This window comes from Trifolium pratense, linkage group LG5 (assembly GCF_020283565.1).
Source record: "Trifolium pratense cultivar HEN17-A07 linkage group LG5, ARS_RC_1.1, whole genome shotgun sequence".
Classification (NCBI taxonomy): Eukaryota; Viridiplantae; Streptophyta; class Magnoliopsida; order Fabales; family Fabaceae; genus Trifolium; species Trifolium pratense.
This window is the reverse complement of record NC_060063.1, coordinates 27,664,553-27,676,014: the sequence shown is the minus strand read 5'-3', so window position 1 is coordinate 27,676,014 and position 11,462 is coordinate 27,664,553.

The window sequence follows — 11,462 nt, the reverse complement described above, 5'->3', positions numbered from 1 at the left end:
GTTGGAAAGGACCTCATAGAATTCAAACTTTTACGTGGATGGCGGCTCATGAGAGGCTGCTCACTAATTATCGTAGGAGCAAATGGGGTGTTGGAGCTTCTCCCACGTGCTCTGGATGCGATCGAGACATTGAAACTATTATTCATGTTTTGCGAGATTGCCCCATAGCAACCCAAACATGGATAAGGCTGGTCCCTTCAAATCAAATATCTAATTTTTTTCTCCTCTTAATTGCAGGGATTGGATCTTCAGAAACATCAACCAACAATTGTATGACACTCAGGGTAAAAAGTGGAAGACAATTTTTATGGTGGCATGTTGGTACATGTGGATGTGGAGGAACAAAACGATTTTCGAGGAAGATTTCCAGCGTCCGACGAATACGACTTATACTATTCTCAAGATGGCTGAAGACATTGACAACTACACTCATCATCCTTTGAATCCTCGCCAATGTGACACTATTTTCATTGGCTGGAAAAAACCTCAAGAAGGGTGGGTTAAACTTAATTGTGATGGAGCATACAAGGATTCTTTGGGTCTAGCTGGTTGTGGTGGTCTCTTTCGGAACTCAGATGGCAGATGGCTTAAAGGATACTCTCACAAAATTGGAACTTGTGACGCTCTATGCGCTGAAATGTGGGGTATGTACTTGGGAATGCAACTAGCTTGGAGACATAATTTCCACCATCTTCAAGTGGAAAGCGACTCAAAAAGTCTAATTGATATGATCACCGGAAAAGTAAAAATCAATGGCAGTCCGCCCACCTTGATTCGTCGTATACAAAAGCTTTTAAAATTGAACTGGCAGGTGCATTTCAATCACACTTTGCGGGAAGGAAATCGAAGTGCTGATTGGCTGGCCAATTTTAGTTTTTCTTTGGATTCTTTTAATACTCATGTTATGGAGACCCCTCCGAGTGAAATCTCTAGTCTCCTTTTTGATGATTTTTTCGGGGCTTGCATGCCTAGGAATATTTATGTAACTTTGTAGATCTCTGTTTCTTTTCTGGGCGTTAGCCCTCTTTTATCACCAAAAAAAAAAAAAAAAGAAAACAAAACAGAGCAGAATTATGAACATCTAGTTTAGGGACATCGAATAACATATATTCAATTAAGAGACATCGAGGGGCATATATTGAAAATTGATTCTAAGACACCAAGGGTCATCTCCATTTACATTTGAAGTTATGAAGCATTCACATTAAATTTACATTTGAAGTTACGAACCATTCACATTGAAATTACATTCAAACCATCAATTTTAGGGACATCGAGGGACATACTCTCAATTTAGGGACATCGAAGTACATAAACTCAATTTAGGGACATCAAGGGACATATACTCAATTTCGCATCGAATTCACCATGACACAACTATCTTCCTTATTTACTGTTATGAGAAAATCATTATTAAGAGTCATCTCGACTTGTATTTCAAGTTATGAATAAAACGTTCATATTCAAATTACATTTAGACCATAACGTAAACCACATTTTTCATAAAAAAATCATCTCGATAGGGTCATCCAAACACATCATCTCAATACTCGACTTAAGAATTCTTTTAGCCATTATACAATTTCTTACTTTCCAAATTAGCCTTCTTAGGTTTGATTTATCAAGATTCACCAAATTAGCACATTGTTGGATAATCAAGATTAAGCATTCACATTGAAATTGCATTCAGACCATCAATTTTAAGGACATCAAGGGACATAAACTCAATTTAGAAACATCGAAGGAAACCATCAATTTATGAACATATACTCACAAAGAGGTTCACCAACATCAACTCCACAAAGAAGGGCAATCAATTTTGTCTTTGAAAGCACAAACTGACCAAACTCGTCACAGATGCATATTCCAATCCCAACTCTATTTAAATGTGACGCAAATGATGCATCAATATTGCATTTTGAATCGCCCCAGGGTCAGACTTTTCCAATTAACAGCAGCCGAATATGTGTGCACCGAACCAGGCTCAGCCGTGGTAGCATTCAGCAAAGGACTATCCCGTATCAGACCTGAAGCAATCGCAAGTTAAGACTGCAGCAGACCTGAAACAGAACAGAATCTCTGCGATAAAAAGTTCCAACATTAAAGTAACTGATGAACACAATTTTCGACAATAAAGTTTGAGTGTAGCACTTGTTCCCAAACGTTGATCCTGTAAACTTCATAATATATAGGCAACAAAACAGAGCGGACTATGAACATTGTCTTGGGACATATATTCAATTTTGGAACATTGAGAGACATATATTCAATTTCGCATCTAAGGTGTCAAGGGACTTCTCCAATTACATTCATTGAGGTACATAAACTCAATATAAGGATATTGAGGGACATAAACTCAATTTAGGGACATATACTCAATTTCGCATCTAAAGCACCAAGGCACACACACACCCATCTTTATTATCAAGGGTCATCTCAACTTGCATTTGATGTTATGAATAAAATATTCGTAGTCAAATTGCATTTAGACCATAAAATAAGAATTCATATTGTAAACCACATTTTTCGTAAAAAATTCATCTCGATAGGGTCATCCAAACACATCATCTCTATACTTGTCTCAAGAATTCTTTTAGCCATTATACAATTTCTTGCTTTCCAAATTAGCCTTCTTAGGTAAGAATAATCATGATTCACCAATTTAGCACATTGTTGGATAATCAAGATTCAGCATTCACATTTAAATTGCATTCAGACCATCAATAGGGACATCGAGGAACATATATTCAATTTACGGACATCAAGGGACATATATTCAATTTTGCTTCTAAAGCGTCAACGGTCTTCTCCACTTACATTGGTGGTTATGAATAACTATTCACATTGAAATTGCATTCAGACCATCAATTTTATGGATATCGAGGGACATAAACTCAATTTAGGGACATCGAGGGACATAAACTCAATTTAGGGACATCGAGGGACATACCAACATCAACAGCGGCCAAATATATCTGCGCCGCATCAAGCTCAGCCACTGTAGCATTCTGCAAAGCACCAGTCTGTATCAGACCCGAAACGGTCACAGGTTCTGCCTGCGTAAAACCTGAAACAGATCATTATATCTGTGGTAAATTCCAACATTAAAGTAACTGATGAAAACAATTTTCAACTATAAAGCTTGAGTCTAGCAGTTGGTACCAGGCGTTGTTTCGATAAACTTCATAATAGACAACAAAACAGAGCAGAATTATGAACATCAAGTTTAGGGACAATTAGGAACATATATTCAATTAATAGACATCGAGGGGCATATATTCAATATTGTATCCAAGACACCAAGGGTCATCTCCATTTACAATTAATAGACATCGAGGGGCATATATTCATTATTGTATCCAAGACACCAAGGGTCATCCCCATTTACAATTAATAGACATTGAGGGGCATATATTCAATATTGATAGCGCACAGACTAAAGAGAAGGGTAAACCCGTCATTTGGAGGGTTTATCAAAGGAGAAACAAAAAATTAAAATAAATAAATAAATAATATAATATTAGTGTGTTAGTTTGAATTTTAAAAAGTTAGTTATTGGTTGTGGATTGTATTTAAGTTTGATGTTTGTTATTTTTTTATTTTATGTTGGAAGTTATTAGGAAGTTATTTGGCCAGAAGAAGTTATCTTCTGAGAGAGCAAACTGCTCTGATACATTTGCAGATTGTATTTTCCTTTGTAAATTAATGAAAATCGCAAGTTTACTTGCAAAAGCGTTTTCTCTATAATTCTGGTTGTTATCAATTTGGTCCGACCTACCGGATGCCATCGAAAAAGATGGAGGCCAAAGTGGCTGCACTTGAAGAGAAAATCACTACTTTGGAGGTTTCTTTACATGAAATGCAGAATCAAAATAAGGAGAACCAGGAGAAGATCATCTCATTATTGAATTCGAATAAGGAGAAGAATGGGGAAGAATCATCGCACAATTATGAGTCAGTTGGTACCAAAAAGAAAAATCCTGAATTACACGATGAAGCCTGGGATGAATTTCGCCTATCTGTTAAAAAGGTTGAATTACCGATGTTTAATGGTGATGATCCCGCTGGTTGGATTGCAAGGGCGGAAGTTTATTTCAATGTGCAGAATACTAGACCAGAAATCAAAGTGAATTTAGCACAATTATGTATGGACGGTCCTACAATTCATTTTTTTAAAGGACTGTTGGAGGAGAATGAAACATTGAAATGGGAAAATTTGAAAGATGCACTTCTTGAAAGATATGGTGGTGTTAGTGATGGGAATGTATTCGAACAACTTTCTGCGCTTCAACAGGAAGGAACGATCGAAGAATACATTGAAGATTTTGAGAGGTTAGTAGCACAACTGCCCAAACTACCCAATGATCAATATTTGGGTTATTTCGTTCATGGTTTGAAGGACAAAATCCGAGGAAAGGTTCGCAGCATGATCGCTATGGGGCCCATGTCAAGAGCGAAGTTAATGAACGTGGGAAGAGCAGTAGAACGTGAATTGGAGGAGGGACGAAGAGATTGGACATCGCGAAGGTCACATGGTTCACTGTCCAGACACGTTTTTGGTAACAAGGTTGTCACACAGAATGAAGGTAGACATGGTGATTGGGGTATGGCTCGTAATAACAAAGATAATCGCGATCTTCCGGGAGGAAACGTAGGAGGAAAATCCATAGGTGGTCCGCGTGGAATGTTTAGTGTTGGACAAAATAAAACACACACTACCAACACTGGAAATTGGCGTGACAGAAATGTGAGGAATATGTCTTCACAGGAAATTGCCGATCGTCGTCAAAAAGGACTCTGTTTCAAATGCGGAGGTCCGTATCATCCTCGCCATCAATGTCCGGATAAAAATCTGCGTGTTATGGTACTTGAGAATGATTCCGAAGATGAAAATGAAGTAAGAGTGTTGAATGATGAGGATGTGGAAACAGGGGCAGAAGAATTGCAATTGAATGTGCTGACTTTTGAACATGTGTTGACTTTTGATAAACAAACTGAATATTATCAAGATATGCTTCAGTGCATCAGGTTGCAAGGGACAGTGGGGACAATACCGGTGCTGATGTTGGTTGACAGTGGAGCAAACAAAAATTTCATGTCAAGGCATCTAGCTTTGGCTTTGGGTTTGCGAATTACCGAAACTCCTGCGAGGGATATCAGATTGGGTGACGGACATGTGGCTCCGACTTTAGGAGAGTGCCACGGTGTTATTATTTTTGTTCAAGGGGTTAAGTGGGAGATAGATGTTGTGCTTTTTGATTTGGGCGGTTATGATCTAGTACTGGGGATGGCATGGCTGACACAAATTGGATGCACGTACATCGATTGGACCGAGAAAAAAATGCGTTTCGACTACCAGGGTGAATGGATTGAGATCAGAGGGATTCGTACTAGGGAGTGCACTCCATTACAGAACTATGTTGATGAAAATCACTTTGATCAGTTGCATTGTGATGTTCAACAGGGTATGGTGACACCAAATCAACAGTCTGAAATGAAGTCAGTACTGGACAATTTTGATAATATTTTCAAAGAACCACAGGGATTGCCTCCTGGTCGACAGCAAGAGCATGCTATACACTTGCTGAACGGTCAGGGACCAATTAATGTTCGACCATATCGTTACCCTCATCACCACAAAACAGAAATCGAAAAACAAGTGAAAGAAATGTTGCTGTCCGGTGTGATCAGACCTAGCCAGAGTGCGTTTTCAAGTCCGGTTATTCTTGTCAAGAAGAAGGATGACTCTTGGCGGATGTGTGTAGATTACCGTGCTTTGAATAAGGTAACTATTCCAGATAAATTCCCTATTCCAGTCATTGATGAGTTATTGGATGAGTTACATGGTGCGCAATATTTTTCCAAAATTGATCTAAAGTCTGGTTACCATCAAGTACGAATGCGAGAAGAAGATATTCATAAAACAGCTTTTCGTACTCACGAGGGACATTATGAATTTTTGGTGATGCCTTTTGGTTTAACGAATGCTCCATCCACCTTTCAAGCATTAATGAATAAAGTCTTCAAACCAATGTTGCGGAGGTATGTTTTAGTATTTTTTGACGACATTTTGGTGTATAGTATGACTTGGCAAGACCATATTCTACATTTGAATTCAGTTTTAAGTGTGTTGGCTGAGCAACAGTTGGTGGCTAATAAAAAGAAATGTTCATTTGGCAAATTGTCGGTTGAGTATTTGGGTCACGTGATCTCTCATGAAGGGGTCTCAATGGATCCATCTAAAATCAGCAGTGTGTTAGAATGGCCTGTGCCAAAGAATGTCAAGGGTGTCCGCGGATTTTTGGGTTTGACTGGGTATTACAGAAAGTTCATTCATGACTATGGTAAGATTGCAAGACCGTTGACCGATTTGACTAAGAAAGAAGGTTTTAAGTGGGGAGTCAAGGAACAAGCAGCTTTCGAGGACCTTAAGCACAAGGTCACTTCAGCCCCTGTATTAGCATTGCCTGACTTCACCAAAGAATTTTTCATTGAGAGTGATGCATCTGGTAATGGGCTGGGTGCGATCTTAATACAAGATAAGAAGCCTATTGCGTTTTTCAGCAAGGGACTCAGTGATCGTAATTTGAACAAATCAGCATATGAAAAAGAATTGATGGATGTGGTTCTTGCAATCCAACATTGGCGTCCATATCTAATAGGAAACAAATTCACGGTGTGCACCGATCAAAAGAGTTTGAAGCAATTAATGCAGCAACGTGTAACCACAATGGATCAACAAAATTGGGTGGCTAAGCTTTTGGGATATCAATTTGATGTAGTCTATAAACCTGGTCTTGAGAACAAGGGTGCAGATGCATTGTCGCGTCAGTTTGATGTTTCCCCGAACAATTCCATGGTTGTCCTTACAGATTCAGATGACAAGTTAGCACTTAATTCTATGATTTTCCGCCCCGAATGGCTAGATTTTAAGACTGTACATGCAGAAGTGCAGCAGGATCCAACATTACAGGGAATCATTTCAGCCTTAAAAAAGGGGGAAATAACAAAATCTGGGTTTATACTTCAAAATGAGGTTCTTTTGTATCAAGACAGATTAGTTATGTCCGCTTCATCTATTTTCATTCCTACCATTCTCAAGGAATTTCACAGTACTCCTCAAGGTGGGCATTCCGGGTTTTATCGCACTTATCGTCGTTTGGCTGCTAATTTGTATTGGAAGGGTATGAAAAAGGATATCCAAACCTTTGTGCAAAATTGTACTGTCTGTCAATGCAACAAGTATGCAACTTCAACACCCGGTGGTCTGCTCCAGCCACTTCCAATACCAAATCAGGTATGGGCAGATATTTCCATGGATTTCATTACTGGCCTTCCAAAATCCAAAGGGTTCGAAGCTATTTTCGTAGTGGTAGACAGACTGTCAAAATATGCCCATTTTATCCTTCTTAAGCGTCCCTATTCTGCAAGATCTTTGGCTGAAACTTTCACCAAAGAAGTTGTTCGACTTCATGGAATTCCGGAATCTATTGTGAGTGACAGAGATCCCATCTTTGTTAGTAATTTCTGGCAGGAACTCTTTAAACAGCAAGGTACATTCTTGAAGTTCAGCACTGCATACCATCCTCAGACTGATGGTCAGACAGAAGTAGTTAACCGTTGCTTAGAGACTTTTCTTCGTTGTTTTATTGTTGACCAGCCTAAGACTTGGGCCATGTGGCTTCCTTGGGCGGAATATTGGTACAATACTACTTTTCATGCTTCTACAGGTACAACTCCGTTTGAAGTGGTGTATGGTCGTTCCCCTCCGGTTATCACTAATTATTTACCGGGCGAAGTTAAAGTGGAAGCTGTTCAACGTGACTTGGCTGATCGTGATGAATGCTTGCGACAACTGAAGCATCATCTATCCCGTGCTAGTGACCGAATGAAGACACAGGCAGATAGACATCGTAAAGAACGTTCTTTTGAAGTGGGTGATTTGGTTTTCTTGAAGTTGAGACCTCATGTACAACAATCTGTTGCGGCTAGAATTTGTCCCAAGCTGTCTCCGAGGTATTTTGGTCCGTTTAAGGTGATTGAACGTGTTGGGGTTGTTGCTTACAGGATGGAGTTACCTCCTACATCTCGAATCCATCCTGTTTTCCATGTGTCCTTGCTTAAGAAAGCTGTTGGTGATGCTGTAGTTCATTCAACTCTTCCTGCTAGTTTGGAGGCTAGTGAAGATTCTATATGGGAACCAGAGACAGCTTTAGAACAACGGACAGTGATCCGACATGGCATATCTATTTCTCAAGTTCTTATCCATTGGAAGAACAAGCCTATTGAGGAAGCTACCTGGGAAGATAAAGACTTCATCATTGGTCAATTTCCTTCCTTCAGCCTTGAGGACAAGGCTGTTTCTCTTGGCGGCGGCAATGATAGCGCACAGACTAAAGAGAAGGGTAAACCCGTCATTTGGAGGGTTTATCAAAGGAGAAACAAAAAATTAAAATAAATAAATAAATAATATAATATTAGTGTGTTAGTTTGAATTTTAAAAAGTTAGTTATTGGTTGTGGATTGTATTTAAGTTTGATGCTTGTTATTTTTTATTTTATGTTGGAAGTTATTAGGAAGTTATTTGGCCAGAAGAAGTTATCTTCTGAGAGAGCAAACTGCTCTGATACATTTGCAGATTGTATTTTCCTTTGTAAATTAATGAAAATCGCAAGTTTACTTGCAAAAGCCTTTTCTCTATAATTCTGGTTGTTATCAAATATTGTATCCAAGACACCAAGGGTCATCTCCATTTACTTTTGAAGTTATGAAGCATTCACATTGAAATTACATTCAAACCATCAATTTTTATCATAAAAAAAAAACATTTAAACCATAAATTTTAGGGACATTCATGGACAAACTCTCAATTTAGGGACATTGAAGTATATAAACTCATTTTAGGGACATCAAGGGACAAATACTCAATTTCGCATCGAAGGCACCACGACACAACTATCTTCCTTATTTCGCATCTTGGGACATCTTGGGACATATATTCAATTTTGCATCTAAAGGTGCCAAGGGACTTCTCCACTTGCATTCATTGAGGTACATAAACTCAATATAAAGACATCGAGAGACATAAACTCAATTTAGGGACATTGAGGGACATATACTCAATTTCGCATCTAAAGCACCAAGGCACACACACAGCCATCTTTCTTATCAAGGGTCATCTCAACTTGCATTTCAAGTTATGAATAAAACGTTCATATTCAAATTGCATTTAGACCATAAAATAAGAATTCATATAGTACCATCAATTCACTTTATCAAATTTAGGATCACATGATCCAAATATCAAATTATGTATCCAAGATCATTCGCCGTCAATTCAATTTATCAAATTTCAAACCACATAATCCAAATATCAAATTTCATATCTAATGGCATTTTCCGTCAATTCAATTAATCAAATTTAGGACCACATATAATTCATCTCCGTCAATTCAATTTATCAAATTTAGACCACAGAATTCAAATATCAAAGTTCGTATCCAATATAATTTGCCATCAATTCTGTTTATCAAAATTCTAACCACATAATCCAAATATCAAATTTCATATCCAATGGCATTCTCCGTCAATTCAATTAATCAAATTTAGGACCACATAATGCATCTCCCTCAATTCAATTTATCAAGAATCCAATTAAACAAGAATCCAATTTTCTTCGCTAAAATCTCAAACACCACAAGAAAAATCCAATTTTCTAGAATAGTAGATACTGCACAAAAATTGAATCAAATGGAAAAATAAAGAAAGAAGAAAGAGAAATGAACCAAAATCAAATTCATAAGAATTACCTCGAGAGATTGCAGATCCGTTGAATGTCGAATCAAGAAACTATCTATTGTTTGTAATTTTTCTGGGTTTTGAAGATTCTTCATGAACACTGACGCCAAACACGAATCGAGATGGAGAAGGGATTCCCGAATTCACCGTCGTCGTACAAGAAATGGAAGTTTGTGGATTTGGGAAGATCGGACGATGGAGAAGGACTAGGGTTTAGAATAGGAATGGCGGTGATCGGAGAGAATTTCATCTGTCAAAACACAAAAACAAAGTGTTTCACTTCACTACTTATATTTTAGATTTTTTTTCCCAAAATATACCCCTGTCCCCCACTTATTTCCCGTAATACCCCCTCTCAATTTTATATCCCGTAATACACCTCTGACAGCAGGCCACCTGGGTAGCAACATTTGAAATGGCGCCATTGCCATATGGATAGCGCCATTCAGAATGGCGTCATTGACTGCTTTTTCTGTCCCGTCTGCGTGCATGGAAGACATGGGAGGAAGAGAAAGTGAAAGCTGATGTTGCCATTTGAAATGTTGCATTGACAAAGCATAGCGCCATTTCAAATGGCGCCATTGACCAAAGCATTTTTTCTTGTCATTTTTCTGTCTGGTGCGCGTGTGAGGCATGCATGGGAGGAGATTTCAAATGGTTTGAATGCATGGGAGGGAGAGAAAGAAAAGAGTTTTGTTTGAAATTTTTTGAATTTTTCTACTATCTCATTCTATAAATATCACATCTCACACATTCATTTTTCACTCAACTAACTTCATCTTATTCATTTTATTATCTTATTTTCTTCACTCTCTTTATTTTATAAATAATGGCATCTTCGTCTAATGGTTGCCATAATTTTTCTGTTAAATTTGAAGGCCGCCAAGAACATTTTATGTTACTGATTAGCAAATTGAGTTCGCTTGCAGTAAGTTTAGTTCTCCATGAAGGTAGTGGCTGCTCTGGGGATTGGTTTCTCGTGAAATCAGAATGAAATAACCCTAGCTGCCTTTTTTTCGGTTTAAATAATACATGGAACGGGCCTTAAAACAATTGGGCCGAAAAATATAAAGTTGTGCTGAAATTAAATTCGTCTGGAACATAAACGCAATTATTTGACACACTTGCGCTCCGAACTGGGTTTTGGCCTCAACATAAAAGTCGTAGCTCTTGATCTCAGCTTTCCAACGCATCTTCCCGCGTCTCAATCCGATATTTGTAACTCCAGTTATGACCTGCGGACCGGAAGGGTGTCAAAGTGCTATTTATTCATAAATTAAGTGCGAAAATAAAATAGAGTTAGAAATAAACTTAAATATAAAAACACCTTAAAATAGTGAAAATAGTAAATTAAACCATAGGAATACACTAGTACAATAGTAGAAGAATGTGCATTAAAATGCACTGATCATGCAGCTTTAAAGAATAAGATTGAAGAAATGTTCTTGTTAAAAAACAATGAGCATATACAAATCCAGCATATGGCTTATTTAAATTCATGCACGGACATCACAAGTGACTCCATCGAAGCTACAACAACAAAATATTGGTACAAATTAAAAGGTGATTTGGAAGTGCAATTGATGTTTTCCTTTGTTGAAAACGAAAATGAACCACATTGTTTGTACACGACCTTAAAGAAAAGTGGTTAAGTTGTTGTTGTA